Source organism: Conger conger, chromosome 5, assembly GCF_963514075.1.
Source record: "Conger conger chromosome 5, fConCon1.1, whole genome shotgun sequence".
In the NCBI taxonomy this organism is placed as follows: domain Eukaryota; kingdom Metazoa; phylum Chordata; class Actinopteri; order Anguilliformes; family Congridae; genus Conger; species Conger conger.
Window position 1 is genome coordinate 53,456,476 of NC_083764.1, and position 15,508 is coordinate 53,471,983.

The following is a 15,508-nucleotide window of genomic DNA, read 5'->3' on the forward strand; positions in this document are numbered from 1 at the left end:
GCGCAACACCTTGTTTGTATCCAAAGTAAGCACTTTCGCGCAACTGTGCAGCTGTGTAAATATAATGATCAAGAAACATAAATGTCAGACACTGAAAGACAACAGACCCAAAGAAACAGGATTTTGTTGTGGTTCAAGTCTGGGTCATCGCTGTTGTAATCTTAAAAAAACAAACCCCAAAAAAACACTTAGACTGTTATCACAACACTTAGACTGTTATGACAACCGCGTTATCACAGTTAAACCTGCTGAATGAAATGCACTTCATACAGCTTAATTGATGTGTGACATGCACATGCGATATACAAGACCTTAATTTGGGTTGTTATAAGTTGATGTAAGTTGTGACCACAACTACAATGTCAAATTCTCAAACTGAGGATTGAGGACTGATGGCAGTCAGTCCTAACACACCATAGGCAGAGTAAAATGAAAGCACATCCTTTATCACAATATACAGGCCGCTGGCAGCTACGGCAACAGCAAACAGGCTGTGCATGCTACAGCGCTGCGCTGAAAAGCCCTGTCTACACATCACCTAGCGCAACCCGACCACCTCACTCTGCGAGAAGAGCTGACCATTCACAACGGGCCTCCGCTGCCCTCTTGTGTTCACTTACCCGAAAGCACCCTTTAATCAAAATCCTCATCTCCGAGAATGTCATCCAGATCGGTGCCAGAGAGCAGTGTGCAGGAGACTAATCCTGTCACAGGATTTCACGTCGAATACCGTGATTAAAGGGGACATTCAGCAATTTGCCTTCCCCCGGATTATTCTATTTTTAAGGCTAGAAGAAGAATGACACTGGAACAAAAGCGGGGCTTACGGTCAAATATACACTCAGTGAGCACTTTATTAGGTATACCTGTACACCAGCTTGTCAATGCAAATATTTAATCAGCCAATCATGTGGCAGCAACTAAAACATAAAAGCATGCAGATGTGTTCAAGATGTTCAGCTGTTTTTCAGGAAGCTGACAGTGACGTAAATAACCACAAACAACAGTGGTATGTAGAAGAGCATCTCTGAACATATAATGCATCAAATTTCTACGTAAGTGGAGAGGCTGCAGTAGCAGAAGACTTAATAAGTCTAAAAATAAGTCTAATAAATACCAAATAAAGTACTCACGGAGTGTAGATTACAGACTCTTCACTACAACATTCACTGCCTCACGTCTTAAAACAATGCAATAACGAGCAGAGAAGGATATTCATTTTAAACAGCCGAGAAGCACATTCTCTAAAGGAAGCAGAGCATAAATTTCACATCGCATTTGTCTTCGAGACAACTAACATTTTACTGGAAAGGATAATTTCAGCTTGCTGTGCCACTGAAACTGTGCCACAGCCCGTTATAGCAAGTCAAGTCAAAAGACCCTTCAAAGCACCGCCTACAGTAAACCTCTGCAGGATCTGGAACAGCTTTTCGGCTGATAAGCAGGGTTAAACGAGCAGTTGCTGTCGCGGTGGGCGCTGAATGGCGGCACGCACGACGGCTACCTCCCGGCGTCTCCCATGACGACGCTGTGGCGCTCACCAGCTCGGCGGCCTTGGGGCGGGAACCTCCGTCCTGACCCTTGAAGGACGGGCATTTAGGCCGAATTCGCACCGGGGCCAGGCAGAGGAGCTTGAAAAGCGAGCCCATCGTCCCTCGATCCGGAGCCTGTGGAGCGGGCGGCGGGGACGACCGCGTTTGGGTCCTGCAGAGCCACCGGGGGGCCCTGGTTCTCTCCGCTTCCTGATTTATTTATCGCAGGCTTTAATTGGACGGGCTCCCGGATCACCTGATATCCCAGGCGCTGTTGAAACGCAGAGCGAAAGGGATCCCTGCGGCCGACCAACATGACTCGTTATTCATTGCAGCTCATTTGTTTCATTCATTTAAGATGATTGCAAAAAAAAATGACAAAGGGAAGAAAGAAATAAAAAGGAGTAGGAGAAAAGGGAAAGGAAATCCTTTTGTCAGAATTCACGAATTGCATTAAAACACACAAAATCTGTAGATTTTGTTGGAATATAATAAAACTTGTTAAAAGGCATTATTGTAAATGACATCATTATTGTTCTTTTGTTATAATTTTAATTTTTATAAGTTCACTTTTATTCAAATTGCACGTATAGCACTGACTTTCATTTCCAACCAAATATTGTTTAATGTATGTCAAATGCTTGTACAAATCAGTATTTATGTAAAACGTTGTCCCCCAAGGTGGGGGGGTGGTGGGGATAAAAAAAAAAAGATGATTGCAATTTATTTAGCGCAGGGTATATTCCCGAGTGATGCAAGGCAGATTGTTTGCATCAGCAAGGAGCCCTGCTAACATGGATTGAGGAGGGACAGATAGGCATTGAGCACCTCATCCCCCCCTTAATCCCCCGGGTTCAATTTCAGAAAATCACATGGATCAGATTGAGAGAGGCACGATGGAAATTTGAACTGTGACACAGGGTCACCCAATACTCTGTACAATACTGACTCACTTTGCAGTCTGTGGCATAGTTCAGTGACCATACATAGTCACAACCGCTGTAATTTCCTCTCTGATGGCTGTCTGTCTCCAATGGCATAGCATCCACATCACTACACTGAATGGTAATGGTAAATGGTTGGAATTTATATAGCGTCTGTATCCAAAGCGCTGTACAATTGATGCTTCTCATTTACCCATTCATACACACACACACACAGACACACACCGACAGTGACTGGCTGCCAGGCAAGGCGCCAACCAGCTGGTCAGGAGCAATTGGGGGTTAGGTGTCTTGCCCAGGGATACTTCAACACACCCAGGGTAGGATCGAACCGGCAACCCTCCGACTGCCAGGTGACTGCTCTTACCACCTGATCCAATGTCGCACTGGGAACTCTGGTTTTAATATAGAACACTAGCTCTCATCATCGGGACTGGGGTCCCACATTTCCATGGGCACAGGGGGTCTTGGGGGCAAACAGGTTGCGATACAGAGGACGTACTGCCCCCTACAATCCGGACAGCACTTTTTCCACAATGACTCGCCTTTCCCAGGAGGTCTCCCAATGCTGCAAACAGGAGTCCTGTTACAGGGTCCCTGACGGGGCGTGGAGCGTCTTCCTGTTAAAATAACCCAGCGAAGATCACCTCTGACCTCTCAGCACGTGTAGGCTTCAGCAGAGCTTCCGTGCGGGAGACGCCTCGCTTGTTCTCAGCTTAGCTGCATTTTCCCCAACGGGATTCCTCCCACATTCCCACTGCCCCTCAAAGCCACAAGAGGATTGTTGCACATCTGTGGCAAACATTGCTGAGAATTCACTGAGCGCTCATATAGCAGACTTATTATTATTATAAAATACTAGGTGATTCTAGACAAAGTGTGGTGCCCTTCGCCTGCCACAGACAATAAACAGCGATTATTTTCTCCTTCTGATTTGGGAGAGGAACCAGGAGAAGGCAAACTGTAGCTGCGTTTCCCGCCCACGCACTTCGACCACGCCCTTGGGTCATTGCACTTATTAAGTTACCTAGTAGTCACCTTCTTGAGGCAACCGCCCTGCACGCCCACACATGAACAGCTCGCTCGAAGACACTGGAGAGGAGGCGGATTGCAAAATCGCTCCGCTGCCACCCTGGGCCTTGCGTTACAGACTTGCTTCCTCTGCTGTAGGCTCACAGCATACAGGGGACTCTGAACAGATGGCCACCGTAGTGGAGGGCCCTTATTATGAAGAGCAATAAGTGTCTGGAAACAGACAGCCAAGTAAGAGCAGAGGCTATCGATGATCAATGTCCAATAAAATGCTCTGGGTTTCAATAACCCCTCCCAGGTGTATTATTATCATTGTATACTTCATTTAAACTCGACAGCATCATAAGTCAGGACATTAAAATGATTTTCCTGATGGTCGAGTGGTGAACAAATATACAAAATAACACTGAATGGTATAATAATAATAATTATTCGCCTATTGGTGGTGGTTTGGGTAGATGCTGCGTGTGTCCGGTTATTTGATCCTTCGCCTTTCCCTGTCGCTTCCCTGCAGTGCGGCTCTTGTACTCCCACAGAGGAAGAAAGGTGCGTTTGGGAGGAACGTGGGGCCATGGATGAGGTACGAGGTACGAGGCCTATTGACCATCCTTAACCCTCGTGTTGTCTTAAGGGTAAAAAATGACCCGCCAGTATGTTTAACGGCAGAGAAAACCCCCAAAACGATCAAACTGACAGGTTGTTTCTTCATGCAAAATAGATTTGGGGTTTAAAATGTAATTAAGCTGCTTTATTTTAGGGGTTTAGTGAAGGCGGGTCATTTTCGACCCCTAGGACCAGGGGAGTGTACACAATGTTAAGACTACACAAGGGTTAAACAGGTTTCGGAAACATCTACAGTGGAGTGGAGGGGATGCTGAAGATGAGACGAGGATGGTGTCTGGCCAGGCCCCCTGGATGAGCAGTGGGGTTAGAACAGGGGTCGGCAACCCTGGTCCTGGAGAGCCGCAGGGTGTGCTGGCTTTCGTCTCCACCTTAAAATAAGCAACCGATTCAGACCCAAGAAACCAGGTGAGGTGAATTAACTGTGTAATCAACGGCTTTCATTGATCAATTAATGCCAAGTAACAACGAAAGCCAGCACACCCTGCGGCTCTCCAGGACCAGGGTTGCCGACCCCTGGGTTAGAGAATCCAAGCAGCTGGCTTCAGGACGGCAGCTATGACTGTGCAGAGAGACAGTTAACCCTCCTATTATGAAAAGCGTTTATGACCGCTTTTATGTTTGTGGTCAACTGTGACCCCCACAGTTTAAAGAAATGCTAAATTACTGCAAAATAAATATTTTGACACTTTGTGTCACCCTCTTATTGTCTCCCGAATGCCTAGCCTTTTATCCATAAATATGAAAAATCTGTGAGAAACATCTAATTTTAGAGCCTGAGGTACAGGAAGTGAAAGTCTGGCACCTGTAGGTCTAAGTGCCACCACAATCATCTGCAAAGAAATCTGAGATAAAAATAAAAATGGTTCAAAATAAGCCCACACAACACACGCAAAGTTGGTACAGGACTTCTGAAAACAAAACATTGTGTTTATTGCATGTTTACTATTTAATCCCACCAAAATAGAAAATTAAAAAATCATACAAGTATCAAGATGAAAAAATGGTTAACTGGTTTTTAAGAGATGTCAAACACTGAATGGGCTCAAATTGACCCCAAACATCATGGGAGGGTTAAGCGTTGGCCTGCTGGAATGGACAGGGCAGAGCTGCACGGGTGTACCCGCCTGGCTCACGCTCACGCGGAGCCTTCCCCCTGGCCCCCAGTTACACGGTACAGGCTGGTCCAATACATTACATTAAATTACAGGCATTTAGCAGACGCTCTTATGCAGAGCGACGAACAATAAAGTGCAAGTCGAATACAGGAACAAGTGCGAAGAGGACCCTAGAGGAAAGTAAGGTTCCGAGTCACAGATACAATTAGAACCCTTGAAGAATACCTCAACATACCAACTAACATACCACGGTTGGCAGATAGAATACCCCGAGTACAACAACAACTATATATAAGTGCCATTATAATCTATGGTATGCACAAGGTTAATCATGGCGGTGAGGTAGGGAGGGAAAGGTGCAGCCTGAAGAGATGAGTCTTCAGTCTGTGCTTGAAAGTGGTCAGAGACTCTGCTCTTCTGACGTCCATAGGAAGGTCATTCCACCGCCGCGGGGCCAGAACAGACAGCAGTCGTGACCGGAAAGTGCAGGTGCGGCGAGGGGGAGGTGCCAGGCGTCCCGAAGTAGCGGAACGGAGGGTTCCGGGTGGTGTATAGGTTCTGATAAGAGACTGAATATATGCAGGGGCTGATCCCCTAACTGCCTGACAGTGAAGCACGTCCTTGGGTGTTTGGTAAACCGATGCCGGTGCAGGGGTGAGCGGATGCGTTGGCGGGGGTTAAAATAACGCCGCGCGGCTCCTTCCCCCGGCCTCGCTGTCAGTCCCAGCGTGAAGACCTCCAGGCATTCGCCCCGGCGGCCCGCAGCCTGAGAGGCCTGGGCTATTTCTAGCCTCTTTCTGGGGGTAAAAATAGGGCCTAGTTCCCCTGCCAGCCACCCACCTTCACTGCTGGAGACCAGCTTCATATACCCAGAACAGCCTCCGACATACACGTGCCCGTATTTTTAAACCTGCGAGACGAAAACTTCAAACCGCCACGTGATTTCCTTAATGCGCTAAAAGCTTGACCGACAAATGAAAATGGCTTGATGTGCACAGGGCCATCAGAACACACGAGTGCTATCAGGTGCCAGCAGTACACCATCTAGCGCATTTCAAAACCCAAAGGCAATGCTACTGCCACTTCATAACCTTTTTAGAAGCTAGAAACTTAAACTAAAAAACCCTTTCAGAATGAATGTCTTTCCTGTCCCACTCAATGGCCCAGGATAAAAATCTCAAACGGAATCTGGTTTTTAGAAAGCTCCATTTTAGATCCGCTCAACAACGCTGTCCCAGATAAACACAGATAAAGTAGACTGCAATTATAACTGCTATCAGGTCATTTTCCTCCAAATGGTCGCCCAACTATTCTAAACTATCCCTCCTAAAATCAGCATCTGTGTATTCCCGACTAGACGGTTTCCTGTTTTCCTTAGCTGCTTTGAGCCTGACAGAGACGACGGTCTCTGACTAACGCTCACCTCAGGAAAGCTTTGTGCTCTGAGCGCAACACGCGCAGCTGGAGAAAAAATAATAAACCTCACGGCTCAAGCATTTCGGGCCGCCGCGATCAGTTTTGTAAGCTGAAGAGAGAAAATGGTAAACCGCAGCAGGTGCAGCAAATGTCGGTTTCAAAATCGTGCTAATGTGACTAAAAAAAGCCTGTGGAATAACACCAAACTGCATGGTGCAAGGCTGGAACTTGGGTCCCCAGAGTGGAAATGCAACGCTTATGAAATAAAATAGGCTTAGTCACATAAATGTTCAACAGCAAACCTCAATCATTCAATCCAACTGCTTGAAATTAGAATCTTTTTAAGTTCAAGTGATTCAAGCGATTCGGCAGATACAAGCATCGCATTGCTTTTATCCCTCCGAATCATTTGATATTTGAACATGATATTTTCCCCTCATATGTCATCCCACTGCTGTTATCCATCCCTTAAAGAATGTGCACTTTTCAACCCATTCCACAGCTGTGCAGTACACTGACGGAGCCTTGTGCTGAACATGGTCCCGACTGTCTTCCACAGAAACCATGACATGTAAGCTACAGACTAATTTACTTCACGTTGAGTCACATTTTGGAGCCCAGGCAGACAGTACTGTGGAGGGGGGAGGCGCACACTAAGGCTTGCGCCGCTGTGTCCTTACCGGCTGTGTGGCTCTGGTGTGTGTGCCGCGGCTGTGCCTGTCTGCCCAGCCGGGGAGGGGGAGGTGGGGGTGTCACCCACAGGCAGGCTCCAGGTCCTCCCAGTCCATGACTCCGCTCACTGCCCAGAATCCTCGTCCGTCATGGTGGTGAGAGCGCGGTCCGCGGAGAGGCCTCCGCCCACGGGTCAGGAGCTGCGTGCCGACAGACAGGAAACCGCCATCACAGACTGATTCAAGTCAGGGACGTCCCTAACGAGCTGGAGTCAGCAAGACCCAACTTTAAATTCAATTTCCTGAACTAATGGACACAGACCGACAACCAATCAAACATTACCGCCAGCAGGAAGATGCAAGTTAAAATCGAACAGCACCCTCACAACAGTATCCTCTTTGATAAACAGGCAAAGTTAAATTAACAATATAATAGGCCTACCACTGCTGAAAGATCACATACAGGGCCCACAAAAGCCTCACATTTCCACATACAGTTCCATAAGTAGCACTGAAAAGCAGCTAAAATCAGAGAAATCACCACCATTAAACCAATTTCAATGAACAATTAAAAAGACGGGTACATTTTAAAGGACAGATAATGGAGAATCACCACAGCGCAATTCATTACCTTCACGATGGTAACGTTCATATCACATCTCCCCATAAATTCCAGAAGGGCTTGTAATCACCACTGCCCTGACTTCAGTGCTAGTGCTAGCCTATGGAATGCTGCTTCTTAGGAACGGAAAATATTTCACACTAATTCAATTACGTCCTCATAAAAATAACTATTTTTGCCATAAGATGCCAACTCATAATAATAATAATAATGCAGCACATTATAGCTTTCATAATTTTATTATGATGCTCGTAAAACAAACGGGATGATTCAAACAAATATTTATCACACAGGATAACAATTAAACAAAGATATTTCTGTTTTAATTAACTCATGCTGAGCAAGCTCGACTTTCCGTCCAAATTAAGCACCCTCTCTTTGAAACTCACAAAGCTGCCGAGGGCTGTGCAAACATTAAAGGAACAACACAAATGTCAGACACTGAGAGATGATTGGCTCAAAGAAACAAAAGCCATTGTTTTGCTGTGGGCCAAATAGGGGTAAAAAAGAAAAAGACCTTAGAATATCTGGGTTAATAAAATGCAGTGTATTTTTTGGCTTTACAATAAAAGCTGAGTCCTGTGAAACATTAGCGCTGTGTCTTTCAGGAAATAAATGATGTTAAAGCATGACTTCTGGGTCGATGATAAGGATACTATTAGCCAGTAATTTGAGTCATTACCCTCAAGTGGACTGACCTCACTTGCCAGCTGCCTGGTAATACGTCAACCCTGGTGCCAGCCCTGGTCTAAAGTGAGATAATGTATGCACAGTGGGCGATCAATGAGAGGCCGTGGACAAGGCTGCTGGCTGAACGAGGCTCGTAAGAGAAGAGAGAGACAGGCAAAGCCTCATTAATGGCACATTTCCCTCCTATTACCTCTCTTTCTTTCCCGGAATGAATTGCAGGATGTGATAAATCTTTTTCAAATGAGGTCTGGTGTGGCTATGGGTAAATAAAGTCTGTCCTCGTAAAACCTGCTGACTCAGGTCAGTCAGGGGTCATATCCATTCTCAAAAGAGTGGTCACACAATGGTCACTGCTATTCTCTAAAGAGACTGCGGTCAGAGTGATCATCACCATTCTCTAAGAGTGGTCACACAGCGGTCACTGTTATTCTCTAAAGAGACTGGGTGGTCAGAGAGTGGCCATCACCATTATCTAAAGGGGAAGGCTTGTTGGCCTGAGTCATACAGTTACTCACTGCTCCGGGGTTGGGGTCAATTCAATTTCAAATCAGTCAATTCAGGAAATTAACTGACAAATCACCATAGAACTTTATTACCATTTAACAATTAAGTGAATTGAACTTAACTGAAATGGAATTTAGCTCAACTCTGCAGTTCTCTCTGTCACACATCACACTGAGCCCTATGGTGACTATCCCAAACCCCTTACTCTGTCATATGGTGACAGTCAGTTCTCTTTTCAAGGGAACTCAACTAAAGTGATACCACATACAATCAAATGCAGACACACAAGCACACGCATGTTTGCTATACGTGAAATTCCAACACTGATGAACAAATGCACTAAAGCTCCAACACCATGGTACCAATGCTAAATATCAACACCATGGTACCAATGCTGTAGTATCAACACCATTGTTCCAATGCTAAAGTATCAACACCATGGTACCAGTGCTAAAGTATCAACGCCATGGTACCACTGCTAAAGTATCAACACCATGGTATCACTGCTGAGGTATCAACGCCATGGTATCACTGCTGAAGTATCAACACCATGGTACCAAAACAGCAGCACCAAAACGGAAGCTGCAATACCACAGTGCGAACACGGTGGAACAACAATGAAACAGGAACAATGCAACATTTAAATACCAACACTGCAATATGCCAATGCATTCTCATTATCTGTACTACCTTGAAGAAATAAAAAGTGCTATGTCATTATATCAAAATATAATATGCCTCTGCCTCTTTCTGAATTGTCATCCCTCATCGTGTAACACCTCTAATCCTGCAGTTTAATTTCTTGTAGTTCAGGCGGCGTGCGAAGGGTGAGATACGGGTCATAGTTATTTGAGGGCAGAAGTGTAATATCCAGGGGTCAGACCGTAAATGTCCTGCCATGCATATCTTCTACCCATGATGTCAGCCAGCCGATTAAACAAATGATTTATACCTCCAAGCTATAGAGTCGTGCTCATCGGCAAATCCAGGTGATTGGAACAAAATGACGGGGAGGACTTTAACCAGGACTTTACACCTCCGTTTGAGGGCGAAGCGGCAGGTCTGCACGCCGCAGTGCAGAGGAACAGGGCGGGGCGCCCCGCCTCTCCATCCCGGCTGCTGAATCGGGCCGATTCAAAGCGGCAGCTCACCCACCTACAGCGGAGAACACAGAGCACAGCTAACGCTCTTTTCCCCCTCCGCTTCCGACAAAGGCCTCTTTTGTGGCCGGATGCGCGCGCGCCCTCGCGCTCACTCACCCAGCATGGTGCTTCAGGCTCCCCTGCCCCGCAGACTCTTCTGCCACGATGACAGTCCCAACGCAAATATTATGTCATGAGCTCATCCAGTGGAACTGGGTGCTGGTAGATGCATCCTGGTGTAAGCGGCATGAGGTTTTACACTCAGCCCATGACATGGTTTGCACAGCAAATATTTATTCAGCATTAAGAAGGAAATTCAGATAAGTGCAGATTCCTTTTTTATGTTTCCAGTGGCGATGCAAAGATTTTGGTACTGTTACATAAAGTGTGCTCCATTTTGTACACATAAGCTAACACCTAGGTTTAGTTCAGTATTTAAGCAAAACCTAGTAAAGTAATCTATAAAAACAAGTCAGCATTGTTTCTAGGAGACAATGCAGGAACTAGAACCTTCTTTGTGCTGCCACGAGAGAATGGTTACCTACTGCACAGCATCTTAGCAAGTGACACAAACCAGACAAAGCCTTAGAGACTCTTTCATCGAATGTACCATACCCGCCTCCATCTTTACCCTGCAATTTGTTCCGGTCTGTGCAATGAAGATGGATATCTTAAATGGCAGAGCACAGAGAGTTGTGGCAGCACATTTGTGCCGACCTGCAGGTAAACATATTCAATTTCAGTTATTTGCATTACGGCTCGGGCAGCGAAATCAACAGGTAACAATCGAAACAATGAGTAAACCAATACAGTCTGAACTGTAATCGTTATTATCAAGTGCCGTGCAATGCAATAGGTTCACAATGCCAATCCCAGAGGTGTTGACATAGCCGCAGACTGGAACCAGAAGAGGCATATTGCAATGTTGAAGGTACAATAGGTAAGATTTTTGTGTTAAAACATTGTTACAAGACCATTAAATCCCTTCCTATCATTGAAAAAGGCTCACTGACATGCTGACTCAGGGTTTCAAAATATGCAGTTGATGGGCCGGCACTCCATACCAAAAGCATTGTATAACTGTATAATAATTAAAGCTAACTCGTTGAAAATTGGTTTTAACTGCCACAGCCAATGGCGTTTCAACATCAGCGCGTTTACAGAGAAGGGGGAGGGATAAACAGTGTTGTGGTTTGAAGGTGTTTGTTGCTGCTAATTAAATGTCTGATATTACCAATTGTACCTTTAAGTACAAGAATGATCAAGCATTTTGAGACTGAAATCATTTCTGTAATCTTAAAAGAAAGCACAAGTGTCATGAATGCCAAATATCATCAATGTAAACTGGAATCACATCTGATGCAAGAATATGATATTTAATTATATTTACTGTTTGCGCAGCGGTGTAGCATAATGGCTAGGAAACTAGACTTGCAGCATGGCTGTAGATTCGTTTCTCAGGTGGGCCCCTGCCATTGGACCCTTGGGCAAGGTACGTAACCTGAACTGCTACAGTGAAATACTAATCGGTACAGATGGATTGTGTTTAAAGAATGTAAACTGTGTAAATCACTCCGGGTTGCCGGCCTCAAGTGTCATCACGGAGTGCAGCAAGGAACCCTTGGGGTCTTCTGGTATAGAAACATCCAGGGCCTTAGCTGCTGCTGATAAATGCCCTGAGCCAGTGGATAAGCGGAGGCTCCAGAGCCTGGCACTACCACTTTCTGCTCTGTCACTATATCCACCTTGTCTTCCTCCTCCTACTGGGAGGATGATGGCGTGATAGCTCTGGAGGAGCCCGGGGTGGCTTTAAGCCTGCAATGATGTGGGTGTAGGAGAGGGAGGAGAGGGAGGACGTATCTCAAAGAAAGAGACAATGAGCCTCTCTTGTGCACGTAGGCCGACATAAACACATCTGCCATGTCTCCTGTCAGATACACTCAGCTTGCTGATTAGCCTGGGACCGTAGAAGCAGAGGCAAGTGACCAATATCAGCTTGGGGAACAATTCACTAGCGAGCACAAAATGGTAAAAATGGTAAATGGTTGGCATTTATATAGCACCTTTATCCAAAGCGCTGTACAATTGATGCTTCTCATTCACCCATTCACACACACACGATTGGCTGCCATGCAAGGCACCGACGAGCTCGCCAGGAGCATTTAGGGGTTAGGTGTCTTGCTCAGGGACACTTCGACACGGCGGGGGATCAAACCGGCAACCCTCCAACTGCCAGACGACTGCTCTTACTGCCTGAGCCATGTCGCCCTCAAAACTTGTGGATGTCTAAGCTACGGTATCACGTGCAGTACATCCAATGCTTTGGGGACAATACACTAGCGAGCAACAAACTTGGAAGTCTAACCTACGCAACTGACTGGCTGCCTCGGCATCCCTGACCACTGTGGAACCCAGTGGCCACCCGTGTCAGAGCAGGAATGTGGCAGACTGTAGGCAATAGGCCTGGCTCGTGGTGGGAAAGACCCAGGGGCTCGCCCCAAGTGCCACCAAAGCTGCAGAGGAGCAAAGTGGTGAGATGCTGTGGACCCCAGTGTTGCGCTTTCAGAGAATCCAGGGGCTGGCCAGGCCGCGACTAGGGCCCTCTGCCCCTCCGACATGATGAAGGTGGGACCTCACCAGCATAGTGGTGGGATTACTGGACCAACTGGAGCGTTGTACTGTCCAGAATTAAGCCATGGCCTTGCCCACAGTCTCCGCCTGCTCGCTCAGGATAGTAGGAAGGAATACGTCCTGTTCATCCTGGAGCTTCCATGATAAGAGGCATAGGTATAGTGAAAGGATAGCACCTGTATAGGTCAGCCGGGTCTGGACTGCTATAACCCTGCGCATCCTAGTGAGTAGCAGCTGGAAAGCTGAGAAAATGTTTGCTGCTAGCTTGGTCAAAACAAAGCGTTAGCTACTGATGTATCGAAAACATGCATAGCTGGAAAGCAAGTAATCCTCAATCTGGCCGATACAAGCTTTAGAATAAATAACTTACAAGCGCAAAACTTGTGGATGCAACCTTTGTTGTGGATGCAGTATATCGCACACAGATGCTTTCAGGCTATACGTACCCCGGTCTAACGGCTTCACGGCTCACCAGTTCTACAAGCTGTACTTTGAAACCGGTTTCAAAGCTGTACTCTGTGTTTAGTGACTGGATACCTTACAGCACCTCTGTTGCTAAAGCCAACAGGTCAGCACAACAACAAGTGTACTCCTGGAAGCGTTGGCTATGCTATCGCATACCATGCAACCAATGTTTCCTTTCGTACTTTCTCTATCACACGGTCTAGAACATAGGCTGGAGATCAAATGATCAGTGATACCATGCCAACTCTGGTGCTTTACAGAGCACTAATCAGGGAGTGGCTGGCACAGCCGGTATGTCTTAACCCTTGTGTAGTCTGTATACTCCCCTTGTCCTTAGGTTCAAAAATGATCCGCCTTCACTAAACCCCTAAAATAAAGAAGCTTAATTGAAATCTATTTTGCATGAAGAAACAACCTGTCACTCGTCCCAAGCTGTCATCAAATTTCAAGAAAAAAAGATCATTTAGGGGGTATTCTCTGCTGTTAAACATAGTGGCAGTTCATTTTTTACCCTTAAGACAACACAAGGGTAAAAGATTAACCACGTGTAAGGACCAGGGGGGATCCTTCCTTGTACATAATAAAATATGTATGGTGTAGTTGATTATGGTGGCATCAAAATGCACATCCCCAATATTGGATGGAGTCCACAGGCCCATCTTCTGCTTTTGTAGAAAGCTTGACCAGGCCTGATCCTCAAACGCAGAGGAAATCAAACTCGCTCTGTGCCCTCTGAATCACCCGGTGGCCATCGTACCCCGCTCATCCCACGAGCAACAGGCCTCTGGCGTGGCTTTCCCAGCTTCGGGACACGTCCCCCGTTGAAACGAGCTCCCGGACGGACAAACGGGATTTGTATTGTTTGACTGTAACAAAAGCTGTGAGGAAATGCTGGTCATTACTCATAAAGGCTCCCTGTGAGCGAGCGTTCAAATCTGCGACCGGCGCACAAACAAAGGACTGACATTTCCCTCCACCAACGCCATTCAAATGGGAACGTCATTTGTCTGTGGCTGTCGTGACTTTAATAGAGTTTCTCTCCTCAAAAACCTACCCACCCACCTTATTCTTTTTTGTTTCATTTGAAAAAAACAAAAAACAAAACAAAGTTAAGTGAGAAGTGGATAATGGTGGGTTAAGGCCATGACTTTACTTTCAAACTTTTCATCTCACTCTACATTGCAAGACCTGTAATTAAGATCAACATTCAACCCTCCCAGGGATTCATTTTCTCTATACCTCTGCAGTGTCTTAAAATATCAGGAAGCTTTTCACAGCATTAGCTAATTATAATTTTATTTCGGGTTCTTTCAGCTGAAGCCCTCGTGAAAATTATACCCCATTGTTATATGCAAATTTAGGAAGCCCTTGTCAATATTGGAGTGGTCTTGCAAGGGTGTAACTTCAGTTTGAATACTTGGGAGGTTGAAATGCATAGCTGTGAAAGGGGGGGAAAAGGCAGAATAAATCAGTCACCTTTTTTGTGACGTTAATGTATAATAAATTAGGCAAATTAATTGATCTCATGCGAAGCAGTGGGAAATTAGTGAAATAATATATGTAACTGTAGCAAGTAAGTAAAAAAATTAATGGGAAAAAATCAAATTGCTAAGAGTGGGAGTAGAGTCGCTGTTCTGTAACTGCAGATCCCCCAGGCCCTTATCTCAGAAGGTCTGCAAGCTTTTTTTTGCCTCAACATTGTTCCACATACAGCATTCACAAATTTCTTTGGTCTGTTATAAATGTCTGTTATAAAGGTTTGAGTCTTTGACTGGTTGTGACTGAAGTTAAAGTAATGGGGAAGGAAGAAGCAAGCCCCAAATAACACCATAGCCAACATTAAGGATGACATTTACCATCAAAAACTTCCACAAAGTAATGAAAAGCACAAACTAACGGAGGAAAACGCAGAAACGCAGAAATGGCAAAAAATGAAGTGTCACAGAATCTGTGACCTCCATGACATATCATCAGTATTTGGCCGATTTCATTATATGTGGGGCGACATGGCTCAGGCAGTAAGAGCAGTCGTCTGGCAGTTGGAGGGTTGCCGGTTCGATCCCCTGCCCGGGCTGTATCGAAGTGTCCCTGAGCAAGACATCTAACCCCCAAATGCTCCT

The 15,508-nt window shown here is 45.8% G+C and overlaps 1 protein-coding gene across 2 annotated transcripts in view; it reads right to left on the reverse strand.

Annotated features, from left to right (window-relative positions):
* The window catches only part of LOC133128489 (activated CDC42 kinase 1-like), a 65,939-nt gene that overhangs the window by 46,186 nt on the left and 4,245 nt on the right, over positions 1-15,508 (reverse strand). The window contains exon 2 of one of the 2 annotated variants that reach the window (XM_061242068.1): positions 7,344-7,535. The gene's annotated coding sequence lies outside the window, so the exon portion shown is untranslated. Of the gene's footprint in view, positions 1-1,541; positions 1,566-7,343; positions 7,536-15,508 lie in introns of those variants that run through there. The other variant, XM_061242070.1, reaches the window with a different exon arrangement.